We start from the raw sequence: 11,122 nt of genomic DNA, 5'->3' as shown, positions 1-11,122 counted from the left end.
TAACTGTCATCAGTGAATAGGTGGTTACTGTTTTCTTGTCTACTATGAGCTTTACTTTACAGTGTGTCATGGTCTGATTCCATAGAGAAGGATCTTATAATCTGTCTACAGTGTATAATCATGGCTTTAGCATTCATTGAGGTAGTGGAGAACAAAGGCTAAGTGTGCCAGCATTCTTTAGATAAAACTTTTATTTAGCTTCACTGTTTATAATATGGTAAAGCATTTCCCAAATATGCATATAAGATTCAAATTTTTAGACTGTTGTTTTACTTTCTTTAAAGAATAAACTTCAAGTTTTCTGCTGATGTGAATGAGTACAAACTCACCTGACTCCATAAAGTGGGATAATCAACGTGAATTTCTACTTACAGTTTCTTATATAGTCTTTAAAACATTCTGTTTGTTTCTGTCCCCACTTTCTTCATTATTTCCAAAAGTACCTGGTGTCACTAATTCCTGTGTTTATGGGAATAGGTCAGGTGTTTTCAAGTATTCCTCACTTCTGCCTTGCAATCTAGCTTTCATGAGTATGCTAAGCAAGATATTACTCATTTATCTACATTATTACTTCCAAAATTTTGTGGAAATGTAATTATACAAATAATACATATCAACACCATATCAGATACTATATCAAATTGTCCTTAAAAGTATGTGAAAATCCATTTTCCTCTGAGTAGAGTAGAGTTCTCTGAGCAAATGGTTGCAAATTCCTTTGGGGAAGGAATAAGGTCAAGGTCTTGTAACCTCCTCAGTCAACAGTTTAAAGTTTTACAATTTAGTTTAGGTCTAAAATCAACAAGAGGTCATAACTTTTTGCTCAAGTGATCACCTTCAGTCTTCTGTTCCTCCACTTCTCCCTTCTTTTTATTGCAGATGTCCAGGGATCAAATATGTAAATGGACAATGGACAGATCATATATGACAATACAACACTGACCCACAATCTGCAACAACCAGCCCAAGAAGCTAAACCACAGCCTACAGCAATTGGCCCAAAGTGATTGGGGCTTGATTACTGACAGCTTCCTTCGTTTTTACCCTCACCTGAAACTTAGGACCAATTATTCTCCTTAACCAATCACATACCATGTCTTAACAATTTTAACCCTAGATTCACGTAGTTAGTCCTCCTCCACTTTCCCCATATCAACAGCCTACAGTCATGACATACCTGAAGCTTTCCATTTTTTTTTTTCCCACTATAAAATGTTCCCTCTTTTCTGCCTGCCTTTGAGTCTCTGACAAATAGAGCTGATGGTTGCTGATTCCATTGCTACTGCAACATCTGAATAAATAGACTTCTCTTGTCTCCATTTTTGTAGTCTTCACTTATTTCCACAGTGTTAAGCAGTCTCTTCATTTGTTCTTCATCTAGTTTGTTCCTAACAGCACCCACCTACTGGCATTGAGTCGATTCCAACTCATAGCCACCCTGGTTGGGTTTCTGAGGTGGTAAATCTTTATGGAAGTAGGTTGCTCATCTTCTTTCTTTGCAGAGGCTGGTGAGTTTGAACTGCCAACCTTTTGGTTAGCAGTCAAATGCCTTTGGCACTGCACCACCAGAACTCCTTATTGTGTCTGTAGAGGCTGTTGTATTCAATTAACCATCTCTTTAAAGTGTCCCCCAGCATTACTGGTGGTATGGTAATTTCATCACCATGCCTTCTGTTAGCTAAGTGCTGCCAATTTTCTCTTACTTTTGAGTCATATCATCTCCATGAATATTAACATAAGTTGTTGTTGTGACAACACTTTTAATGTCATCCTGGGCCTACAAAGGAGAGGCACCACTGAACTTCTTACTAATACTTGAGCCTCTCTCAGCAGTGCGTTCTGAATGATTAGGCCCTCACTTGGAAAATTACTTTCTGGTGTATCTTCTCATTTCTTGTATTATATTCATTTCAGCTCTCTGGGCCTTCTTTTATTATTATTTTCCTCTCTTTGTTGTGTGCAAACACAGCTAAGGATTTCCACTTTAACATGAGCATCATTTTCTCTAAGTTTGTAGAGAAAGACATCAGCAGCAAGTTCACCCTATACCTTGGGGTCTTTGATGAAGTATTAAATTGTGAGTCTCATGAAAGTACCCTCAAATCAATGAATTCTTATTTAATTCCAGTCTTAAATTTCAACTGTTCTGAGCAAGTATCCTCAAAATCCAGTCTTTCCTGCCTTCTCAATATACCTTTAAGCATTTAGACATCTCAGAAGTTCTGTGATTCTATCAAATTTTTAGTCTGTTCGATAGCTTATATTCTTGCAGAATATAAGCCTCTGTTTTTAAGTAACCAAACATACCCTCTAGTTCTAATAAACAGCATTTAATTATGTACTAAATGTCCTCAGTTTCTCATTAATCTTCTGCACAAGGTCTGTTTAATAACAAACCATTCAACTCTGCTGTTTTTATAGCCATTATTATCTCCTTATCTTTCAAATGCAGAATCCTGAGCCAGTAACATCATTCCCTTCCACTGGGATATTTACACCAGTACTTAATGGTGAAATCTGCAATTTTATTGCCTCCTTATCCTAGCACCTGTCCATACCCTACTTTCTATTCAAGATGATCTGTCCTATTGTCAGCTGGATGATAAATAAGTCCATTTTCTTCCTGGCTTTTGTTGTTGTTTGTTTGTGTACTTGCTTTTTTTTTTTTTTTTTTTACTATTCCTGGTACCACCTTTATCAGTACATATGTCAAGATAAAGTTAGATGTTTAAGAGATGTATTAGGTGAAAAAGATTAATTGAGAGACAATGGGAGAGTGTAGAAGTGTGCAGACAGAGCTTTGTGAAGTTATTGCTAGCTAGAAGGTGGAGAGAGCCATATTATGAGGAATGCAGACAGCCTCTGGAAACAGAACAGACTCTGATTGACAGCCCCAAAAACTTGGGACCTCAGTCAATTACAAGGAACTGAATTCTGCTAACAGTTTGAATGAGCTTGGAAAAGAAGTTTTCCTCCAGAATCTCCAAGAGGGACTATAGTCCTACTGATATTTGATTTTGGTCTGAGCAGAAACTCCAGCCATACTGTGTAAGACTTCTGGCTTAGAAAACTGTGACTAATAGATAGATACTCTTTTTAATTCAAGGAGCTCTGCTAGTGTAGTGGGTAAGGCATTTGACAGCTAACCAAACCCACCAGTTCAAAACACTAGCTGCTCTATGGGAGGAAATGAATCTCCTTCCATAAAGATTTACAGCTTTGGAAAACCAATGGGAGTAGCTATAAGTCAAAATCTACTCAATGACAATGGTTTTGTTTTTTGGTCTTTAAGTCACTATGTTTGTTGTAATGTGTTACATAGCAATAAAAATTTAACACAATAGGTGATGGTAGGATCTCAATTTAGGAAGCTTTTAGAGCACTACCAAAACACAATGAACAGATATTTAAAACATTATGAGGAGATGTTGTTGTTGTTGTTATGTGTTGCGAGTGGACGCGACTCATAGCAACCCTACCTTGAGTTTCTGAGGTGGTATCACTATGGAAGTAGACTGCCCAACCTTCCTTCCAAGGACTGGCTGGTGGGTTTGAACTGCCAGCCTTATGGTTAGCAGTCAAATGTCTTAGGTCCTATGCTACCAGAACTTCTTATAAGGAGATAAAGCCCCTCAAACCTTAACTCCAGAAGCCAAAGGTGAGTGAGAAAGAGAATCCCCAGATGATAAATGTTTCTGAATTAGTTAATTGGTTAGTGGGTGGAAACATTGGCATAGAAAAGGATGAGAAACAGTTTCAGGATCTCCTTGTCATACAAAAAACAAACTCACTGCCCATCAGTCAATTCCAACTCATAGACCCCTCCTTGGGTTTCTGAGGCAGTATCTCTACAGAAGTAGATTGTCCAGTCTTCCTCCTGAGGAGTGGCTGGTGGGTTTCAGTTGCCAGCTTTTTGGTTAGCAGTCAAATGCCTTAGGCACTATGCCAAAAGGAGATGCTAAATTCAAAATGGGGCACTTGGAGTGGGGCTACAGAGTAAGCAGTAGCATTGTTGTTGTTGTTGTTGTTATGTGCCGTCAAGTCAGCCCCGACTCATAGCGACCCCTCCTTGGGTTTTCGAGGCAGTATCACTACAGAAGTAGGATTGCCCAAACTTCCTTCCAAGGAGTGGCTGGTGGGTTTGAACTGCTGGCCTTCTGGTTAGCAGTCAAGAGCTTTAGACACTATGCTACCAGAGCTCCTATAGAACTGTAAATTTAGAGAAGAGATCCACGTTAGATATATCGATACAAAGATAGAGAAAAAGGAGAAAAAAAGTTACCAATAAGTCTATTACAGCTCATGGTGACCTCATTTGTGTCAGAACAAAGTAGAACTGTTCTCCACAGTTTTTAGTGGTTCCATTGGTTTTTCAGTGGTTGGTTTTTCAGAAGCAGATCATTAAGCCTTTCTTATAAAGCACTTCTGGGAGAACTGGAATATCCAAACTTTTGGTAAACAGCTCAGCATATTAATTCTTTACAACATCTATGAACTCCAACACTTAACTAGCACTTACCACGTGTCAAGCAGTGTTCTTGTTCTAAGTGTTCTAGAGGTTAGAAGGCATTGTTTGCTTGTGTGTGTGCTTTTTTTTTTTTTTTTTTTAAACTATTCCTGGTACCACTTCTATCAGTACATCTGCCAAAATAAGGTAAGATGTTCAAGAGATTATTGGGTGAAACAGGCCTGTTGAAATCAAGGGAAATTTTTTTGAAGTAATATGTGTTAGGCCGAAGTAAACCCAAGCCTCCAATATGTCAGTTGGCAGCTTCCTACAGGTGTCAGGCCCTGATGAGACAGCCTGATAAGACAAACGTAGTGACAGAACCCACCCAGACTGGAAAGTCCCATGCAATGACAAACTTCCTCCTGTGAAGTCCCCTCATGCTAATTAAGTGCAGACCCATGCTAACAGCTAATTGGATCCTGTCATTTCCTTAGAGGACCCTGTCATTTCCTTATGTCCCCAATTAGGTCCTCTCTGTGTCTATAAGAATCTATCCCCCCTGCCCGGGGGTGCAACTTCTCTGGCCCTGATGCTAGGGCACGAGAACCTCACCCGGGAGTGCTAATAAACTGCTTCTCTGAAACAACTCCATGTCCTGGTGTCTCGGCGGCTCTGCATTACATTTGGTGCTTACACCCGGGAAGAGGAGTGGAACTCGAGGGAATTCTTACTCCCCTTCTTCCTCTTCCCTCCAGACCAGGGAATTTTGGCCCCCTGCATCCACCACCGGTAAGTCACATCTTACCCTTTACTCAATGCCCACTGGAGGACATACATTTTGTATTCTGTTGTCCTCCATCCTGTGGGCCATTTTAATTTTTTGGCTCTGGGCGATGAACCAGTGCCTACTACCAGATGGTTTGAATTGGTTTTGTTACAATCTGTCTGTGTCTGACTGAGAGGTTATGTGAATGTTTCTGTGACGCTCCAAGATCTTGGTCACGGAGCCTGAGTGGGCCCTCAGTTGACTTCTGTGTGAAGTTGGATCGGCACAATGGTGTGGCTCTGCCCTCCACTCCGGAGTTTATATGGAAACACCTTAGCCAAAGACTCACTCAAATCCCCGAGAGGGGAGCGGACAACTAGGCATTTGACTGGTCCTTGGGATATGTCTCCAGTGTGACTACTTTCCTCTTGTAATTTCTCCTGTGTGATTATTTTTGGAAAGTTGACTTGCCCAAAGGTCTGAGTTTTGTTCTGGAGTTTTCTGCATCTTTGGCACAGGGTTCCAGGAACCCCAGAAAAATTGTGGTACCACTGCAGAAAGTCTTCACAGTCCGGGAGTTTAGTTGCTCGGGGATACCTGACATCATATCTCCCTTGAGGGTCATTCCTCAGAGGGTCATTCCTCGTTCAACTGTCTAGCATCAGGCAGAGACGTCCACCTGTGTAAAACAGTCCCAATGACATAGGGTTCCAGGAACCCTACCCGAAAAACTCAGAACCAATGGGTAATCAAAACTCCAAAATTGATGCAATAACCCCTCTGGGGTGTTTATTAGCAAACCTTAAGACCTTGTTACTAGACCAGGACATCCATCCCAAATGCGTCATCTTTTACTCCCCATGACATGGCCCCAGTACACACTGGACAATGGCTCTCCCTGGCCAGAGCACAGGACTTTTGACTTTAATATCCTTACAGACTTAGACAATTGCACAGGCAAATGGCTGGAAGTCCCCTATGTCCAAGCCTTCTTTTGTTTGCGCTCCCGACCCTCATTGTGTAAGAAATGTAATACCACCCAGATCCTCCTTGCCCGCAAAAACCCCAAACCTCGCAAACTCACGCCTCTCTCCCCCTCAGAAACCAACCCAACAGTCTCCTCTTCCTCCTTTTCTGACCTACTGGAAAGCCTGTCCCCACCCCCCAGACCCCCTCCTTATGCTGCAGCACAGCCCCCTCTCCCCCAGACAGTGCCATCCTCCCTTCCCCTTACCCCAACAGCCCCCTATCCTCCCGTTTCACCTGCCTCCCCAGACACCACCTCCTCCTCTACCTTTCCTACCTTTCCCTCTCCCGTGAGCCACCACACTCATTCCCAGCAACTTCTTTGCCGCTTGCATGAAGTTGCTGGGTCTGAAGGAATTGTACATGTCCATGCCCCCTTCTCCCTGGCTGATTTGTACCAAATTGAAAAACGCTTAGGCTCTTTTTTCAAATGACCCTACCACTTACATCATAGAGTTCCGATACCTCTCTCAGACCTATGATTTAACTTGGCATGACATATATGTCACCCTCTCCTCTACCCTCCCCCCAGACAAAAAAGATAGAGTCCTTAGTGCCGCCCGAGAAAATGCTGACCAAACCCACCTAACAGATAACTCCATGCCTGTCGGAGGGGACACTGTTCTGGCGCAAAACCCATGCTGGGAGTACCAGCCTGACACCCAGTCCAGATGGACTGGGAGAGCCCACAGAGATAAAATGCTCCAATGTCTCCTGGCAGGCCTACAAGCTGTCTCTCATAAAGCAGTTAATTTTAACAAACTCCAGAAATTACCCAACTTCTGGATCAGAACCCAACCACCTTCCTGAACCAATTAACCAAAACCCTTACCCAATTTACCCGTCCAGACCCCTCCTCTCTGGCTGGAGCCACAGTCCTAGCCACTCATTTCATAACCCAATCAGCTCCTGACATTAGAAAAAAACTAAAGAAGACTGAAGAGGGACCCCAAACTCCCATCAGAGACTTAGTAAATATGGCCTTTAAAGTCTTTAATATCTGGGAGGAAAAAGTGGAGGCAGATAGGGAAGCCAGGACCTGCCAAAAGGCCACCTTTCAGGCTAATGCCTTGCTAGCAGCCCTGAGGCCAGTACATAGTGACAGAAGACCTCCTTCTTCAGCCGCTCCCCGGTCCTGCTTCAAGTGCAGCAAAGAAGGGCACTGGGCCAAATCCTGGCCTCAGCCCCTACCGGCTGGATGCGACCACCCCCTGGCACATGTCCAGCGTGTGGTTTAGATAGACATTGGAACAGTGACTGTCCCTCTGTGTCAAAGCATGGAAGGCCATCCTCCCCATCCACTAACCCACTCTCAACAATCTTGGGCCTGGCCACTGATGACTGAAGGAGCCCAGACTCAACAACCCTGATCACTCTCGCTGAGCCCAGGGTCACTATCAAGGTAGTGGTATCATGGTATCCTTCTCTGAACCATGTTTCCCTTCCTCAGTTTCTGTTATGGGAATTAATGGGCAACCCTCAAACCCCCCTCCACGACAGGCCCCATCACCTGTTTAATAGATAACAAAATTCTCTCACACTCATTTCTTCTTATACCAACCTGCCCTACCCCCCTTTTGGGGCGAGATTTCCTCACAAAAATTAAAACCACTCTCATTTGGGATCAGGATCACTCTGCCTCTCTCCTGCTTTCACTAACTGCTACCTCCCTGCAAGCACCAGCTTTCCCCATGTCCCCTGACCTTGTTGATCCATGCATATGGGATACTTCTTCCTCATCCATCACCTCTCATCACCCCTCTGTTACGGTAAATTTAAAGGATCCCACACAGTTTCCATCCAAACCCCAATTTCCCATCTCTCACATTCACAGACTCAGCCTGAAACCTCTTATACAGTGCTTCTTATCTAAAGGACTTTTAATCCCCACCCAATACCCATGCAATACCCCTATTTTATCAGTAAAGAAACCTAACGGGTCCTACCAACTAGTCCAAGACCTTCATCTTATTAACAATGCCATAGTTCCCCTGCATCCCATTGTCCCTAACCAGTATACCTTACTCTCCAATATTCCCCCTACTACCTCATTTTTCTGTTTTAGATCTCAAAGACGCTTTTTTCACAATCCACTTAGACCCCAGGTGTTACAACCTTTTTGCCCTCACTTGGGAAGATCCCCACACTCACACCTCCTCCCAGCTCACATGGACAGTCCTCCCACAAGGATTCAGGGATAGTCCAACTCATTTTGGACAGGCACTGGACAGAGACCTACTAGACTGCAACCTCTCCCCATCCGTTCTCTTACAATATGTCAATAACCTTCTCCTATATAGCCCTCCTTAGAACAGTCAACTACACACACTGCCACTCTTTTAAACTTCCTAGCAAAAAAGAGGTACCAGGTTTCACCTTCTAAAGTCCAGTTATCTACTCCCTCTGTCATTTACCTTGGCCTTAAACTAACACCCACCACCCGGGAATTCACCCTGGATAGAAAGCAAGTAATACGAGACCTGCTATCCCCTACCTCTGCTGACCAAATCTTATCATTCCTCAGACTAGTTGAGTTCTCTAGACAATGGATCCCTAACTTTTCCCTTCTGGCTAAGCCCCTCTATGATGCAGCCAAGGACACACCCATTGGTCCCCTTCAATCACCACAACTCATTAAGGCTGCCTTCATCACCCTGAAAAATCACCTTTTACAATCTCCACCTCTCCATCTCCCCAATCCTACCAAACCTTTTTCTTTATTCACCGACAAGCACCAAGGGATGGCTCTGGGAATTCTTACCCAACCTCACAGTCCCTTCCCCTCCCCATTGGCCTACCTATCCAAACGTCTAGATCCCACAATACGAGGATAACAACCCTGCTTAAGAGCACTAGCGGCAGTGGCAATTCTTACACAGGAAGCATTCAAACTAACCCTCCACCGCCCTCTTCGTGTATTTTCCTCACACAGACTAAAAGACCTTTTATCCCACCTTTACCTTTCCCTCCTATCCCCATCTCGCCTCCAACTCTTCCACCTTACCTGTATTGAGAATCCCGATGTTAATTTAGCCCAGTCTCCACCCCTCAACCCAGCCACACTACTACCAACCCATGACCCACTGCACTCCCACTCTGGCACAGAAATTCTAGACACTTTACCTACTTCTCCTAACTCCTTATCTGACCAGCCCTTAACTCACCCAGACATCACCTTCTTTGTTGATGGCAGCTCAGCCATAGACCCCCATGGATGACATAGGGCAGCATATGCCGTTGTCACCCTGACTGACATTGTAGAAACCCACACTGTCCCTGAAGGCACCTCATCTCAGAAAGCCGAACTAGTCGCCCTCACCAGGGCCTTACACTTATCAAACAGATTGTTGTTGTTGTTGTTATGTGCCATCAAGTCATTTCTGACTCATAGCGACCCCATGCACAGCAGAATGAAACACTGCCCAATCCTGCACCAGCCCCGCATTCCCTGCTATACTTGAGCCCATCATCTCAGCCACCATGTCAATCCATCTTGTTGAAAGCCTCCCCCTCTTTCATTGACCCTCCACCTACCAAGCATGACATCCTTCTCCAGTGAATGGTCCCTTCTTACAACATGACCAAAATAGGTGAGACGAAGTCTGGCCATTCTGGCTTCCAAGGAGCATTCTGGTTGCACTTCCTCCAGGACAGATCTGTTAGTTCTTTTAGCAGTCCATGGTACTTTCAGCATTCTTCGCTAGCACCACAACTCAAAAGCATCAACTCTTCTTCGGTCTTCCTTATTCATTGTCCAGCTCTCACATGCATACGAGGTGATTGGAAATATCATGGCTTGTGTCAGGCACAGAAACTTCGCTGTTTGGATGGTTCCAATCACCACTGACAGCCTGGCTATTACCCCTCATCGGACCACTTGTACTAATAACTCTTCTTTTTCTCTTTGCCCCTTGCCTCCTCAAGTTTCTCTGAAGCTGACTTGAAGAAATATCTCGGGTCTCAGTGAATCAACTTCTACACCCTTACACCAAGTTGCCAACTGATGACCCTGGCTTTTCAGGCTCCAACCTATTAAACCCCTCTCCCCCTCTCCGACCCCATTCAGCAGGAAGAAGCTAAGAAAATCACGTCACCCTTTATCCATTAAAAGAGGTTGGAATGTTAGGCCAAATTAAACCCAAGCCCCCAATATGTCAGTTGTCAGCTTCCTACAGGTGTCAGGCCCTGATGAGACAGCCTGATAAGACAACCGTAGTGACAGAACCTGCCCAGACTGGAAAGTCCCATGCAATGACAAACTTCCTCCTGTGAAGTCCCCTCATGCTAGTTAAGTGCAGACCCATGTTAACAGCTAATTGGACCCTGTCATTTCCTTAGAGGACCCTGTCATTTCCTTAGTGTCCCCAGTTAGGTCCTCTCTGTGTCTATAAGTATCTATCCCCCCTGCCCGGGGGTGCAACTTTTCTGGCCTTGATGCTAGGGCATGAGAACCTCGCCTGGAAGTGCTAATAAACTGCTTCTCTGAAACAACTCCTTGTCCTGGTGTCTCAGTGGCTCTACATTACAATGTGGATTTTTATATAATTATATGGGACATATTTTGCAAGTGGACTCTGGTGGTAGAATTATTGTGGTGAGACCATTTTCTTCAGATTCATGGAGTTACACATGTCCCTGCCATGTGGTAGTACATACTACAACTAGGATAGCAGCTTCCCAAGAAATTTTAAACCCTTAAAATGTTGGTGGGGAAAATAAATAAATAAATGTGTGTGTGTGTGTGTGTGTGTGTGTGTGTGTGAATATATATATATATAAATATATATATCCCATGGGTCATAAAAGAGTTAAAGCTAAGACTTAATACAATGTTAAGTACAGAGAAATATAAGAACGTTTTGAAAACTGTAAATGATCCT

At 43.7% G+C, this 11,122-nt stretch overlaps 1 pseudogene; it reads right to left on the bottom strand.

The window, feature by feature from the left end:
• Window positions 1-5,841, bottom strand: part of LOC103206652 — a 32,631-nt pseudogene extending 26,790 nt beyond the window's left edge.
• Window positions 5,842-11,122: the final 5,281 nt, after the last annotated feature.

Source organism: Orycteropus afer, unplaced genomic scaffold (assembly GCF_000298275.1).
Source record: "Orycteropus afer afer isolate SDZICR_OR568_19922 unplaced genomic scaffold, OryAfe1.0 scaffold00325, whole genome shotgun sequence".
In the NCBI taxonomy this organism is placed as follows: Eukaryota; Metazoa; Chordata; class Mammalia; order Tubulidentata; family Orycteropodidae; genus Orycteropus; species Orycteropus afer.
The sequence above is the reverse complement of the archived record's forward strand: the minus strand, read 5'-3'. Positions and strand labels throughout refer to the sequence as shown.